This window comes from Sapajus apella, unplaced genomic scaffold, assembly GCF_009761245.1.
Source record: "Sapajus apella isolate SASKATOON/1434 unplaced genomic scaffold, GSC_monkey_1.0 scaffold7496, whole genome shotgun sequence".
Lineage (NCBI taxonomy): Eukaryota > Metazoa > Chordata > Mammalia > Primates > Cebidae > Sapajus > Sapajus apella.
The window spans coordinates 1-3,235 of record NW_022444420.1 but is presented as its reverse complement, the minus strand read 5'-3'; the positions used below and the strand labels follow the sequence as shown (position 1 = coordinate 3,235).

At 34.5% G+C, this 3,235-nt stretch overlaps 1 pseudogene; it reads right to left on the bottom strand.

Annotated features, from left to right (window-relative positions):
• Positions 1 to 8: 8 nt before the first annotated feature.
• LOC116548158 lies at positions 9 to 561 on the bottom strand (annotated as a pseudogene).
• Positions 562 to 3,235: the final 2,674 nt, after the last annotated feature.

Here is a 3,235-nt window from a genome sequence, read left to right as displayed (position 1 = left end):
GTACCAACTAAAGAATGCGCAGCTGTGGTTTTTGAGCTGAAAAACTGGCCAAGCCCAAGATCTCCAAGTTTTACCACCCCAGTGGCTGTAATGAACACATTGGCTGGTTCATTCTCTATGCATGACTCTTTGAGAATGCATGTGTTCCAATGCACTGCAAAGCTGAACAAAGTATTTCCAGAGAGTTCTTTCAGGAATTAGCTTCTTTTGCTTCTTAAAATGCTTTATCATTCTGGATAGGTCACCAAGATCTGCCAGTTCCAACACTATGTTTAGTTCATTATCTTCAATGAATGAGGAGTAATATTTTATTACATTTGCTTAAGAAGATCTATTTCTTTGATGCAATCAGCATGTGCTTTGGCATCCATTAAATCAAATATCTGCACTTTTTTTTAAAGGTACTTGTACTCCATCCAAGAGACAGGTTGCTCTATAAACTTCACTAAATTGTCCACGACCAATTTTCTTTTCTATTCGAAAGTTGGCTAATGTGTTATAGCCCATATCCGGTTGTAAGGCATTCTGTGGTTGGAACTGAGGAACTCCTGGCCCTTGCATTCCTTAACTCGTAATTGTACGCTATAGTATAAGCCTAAGTTTTTATTCATAGGTGTTATTGAAGTTCTGATTGGTCCCCTTAAGAATTTTTTTATATTATTCTTCAAATTACTTTCTTATTGATATTGTATGTGCATTTTATCCATTATTGTTTCATACTTTCTGAGAGCTTAATGCCCTTTTAAAAGATATTTAGTATACCAACACTTTGCTGGATTGAAAACATTTTTTTAAACTTATAAAAATTTGGGCCACCCTGTGTGCATGTGTTTGGTCTTGTTGAAGAGGAAGAGAGGATGTGTGTTGTACTGTTCCTGTGAATGTTGATACAGTCTCAATTCATTTGACAAGGTTGTAATTCTAGAATATGTGTAATAAAATGAAAACTGGCCATTACTACAGCCAAAATTGTTATGAGATTAACATTTCTATTGTTCACGAAGATGACTGAGATGGTAACACTTCCTGTGGCTTAAGGAAATGGGCAGAGTTTAGTAAATGCCTTTGTGCAGATGTGCTTTCCCTGAATGCTTTCATATTAGTGGCCACCAGCTCCCCATAGAATTGTGAAGCCCAAAGGCGAAGAGGCAGTCACTGTTAAAGGACTCCGTGCCACCATACAACCTTAGGATAAATTATCCTGCCAACGTGAAAACTTCATGTTCAAAGAACACTTCCCTTTAGCCATTGTTTTTCATATGTGTTTTTCATACACTCATTTGAATGCTTTCAAGCTATTTGTAAACTTAAAAAATGTATAAAGGGCAAGAAGTATAAACTCTTGTTTTTTGAAATCTAATCAGTTATGTATGGTTTCTGAAGGGTAATTTTATTTTGGAATAGGTAAAGGAAATCTGTTTGGTTTTTTTTTTTCATGAGGGCTAGATGCATTGTTTTTCTCACAGTCTTGTGACTTTTAACATTTATACTGAGCATCCATAGATATATTCCTAGAAGTATGAGAAGAATTATTCTTGTTGACCATTAATGTCATGTTCATTTTAATGTAATATAATTGAGATGAAATGTTTCATGGTTGGAACAGATACTCACTTTTTTTCTTGCAATCTTTAAGAATATGTGGATCTAAAATTTATGAGCATGACCCCTCAAAGTGACTTTTAAGTAAAGATTTAAACTTTTCTTCTCGGTGAATCTATCTGCTAGAAGGAAATAGCTGGGGAGAATTTGATGATCAGGGAAATTCATTATTTCTACATGTGGAAGCTTTTTGCTTTGAATATTATATATTTTTAATCTAAATGTTCATATTTTTTCCAAAGAAACCACTGTGTAAAAATCAAATTCTAATTTTGAATAGGATAATTTCAAAGAATTATGAAGATGATTTGAAGCTTAATTTATATAGTCACCTATAAAATGTACTTTATATGTGTTCATAAATATATTGGTTAAGTTAAACATTTATGAGGAGCAGTGAAATGAAAGCTATATGGACTCTAAACCTTACTTAGACATTGGTACCAGTTACTCCGGTGAAAATATGGAGTAACTTTGTTGTGCATGATAAGATTTAGGAATGGTGGTTGAAGGGTATCTCTGTATAAATAAAGTGCTCAATAATGTGCAATGATTGTAAATTTAGTAAGATATTAGAGCCATTTCATGAATGCTTTACCATTCTACACAGTATCTATTACAAAACACCTTTCTTGTATCCATGTACTTCAGGTGTTGCTGTTAACATTTACTATGATATTTATTTTAACCAAAATGGTATTCACATTAAATGTTTATTCTTTAAAATGAATGTATTGTGTTTATAACCCACAAATGCATACTTACGCTGTGCCTCATATTTCAATATACTGTAATATGGACATCTTTTTGTGAAACACTTTTATTTTGTTATTCTTTAAGTATACATGCAAAAAGATTGTTATTAGTTTGAAAATTGTACAATATCCTATTATAAACAAAAACATAAAAATAAAAATGAATACAGTAAAAAAAAGTGCAAGGAACCTTTTGACATATGGATCAATGAAACTGGAGGACATAGCATCTCTATTTCAGGCTACAGTGAGGATTTCTTGGTGGAGAGAGCATTCTGAATCCTTTCCTGCAATATTGAATATTATGCTATGATATTGTTAAGCCTAGTCACCCTATACTGTGCCATAGAACACCAGAGTACCTGCATCTCATCTGAGCATCACCTTGTAGCCATTTCCAATCCTCCCTCCAGCCACTGACATGGCTACTCTATGAGATTCACTTTGTTAAATTCCACATGTATGAGATCGTGAAGTCTTGTGTTTCTCTTCCTCTGCCTTACTTATGTCCTTTAACTTAATGCCCTCTAGGTTTCTCCACCTTGCTGATACTGAACTGATATCCAGAAGTTTGATGGCTGAGGAGTACACCGTTGTGCATATATCCTTTAATCCCTGCATTTTTTTCATTGGTGGAAAGACAGGTAGGTTGATTTCAGAGTACTTCATAAAACATAGGAAGGCAGACATCTCCTTAAGGTCCAGGTTTCCTTGGTTTTGCAGGAATACCCAGTGTTGAGATGGCTAGAGGAACTGGTAGTTTTGTTGTTGTTTCAGAAACCTCCTGCTGTCTCTCCCAGTGGGTATACAAATTTGCATTCTCACTGGAAGTATGTAAGAGCTCCTCTCTCTGCAAATCTACACTGTCATTATCTTCA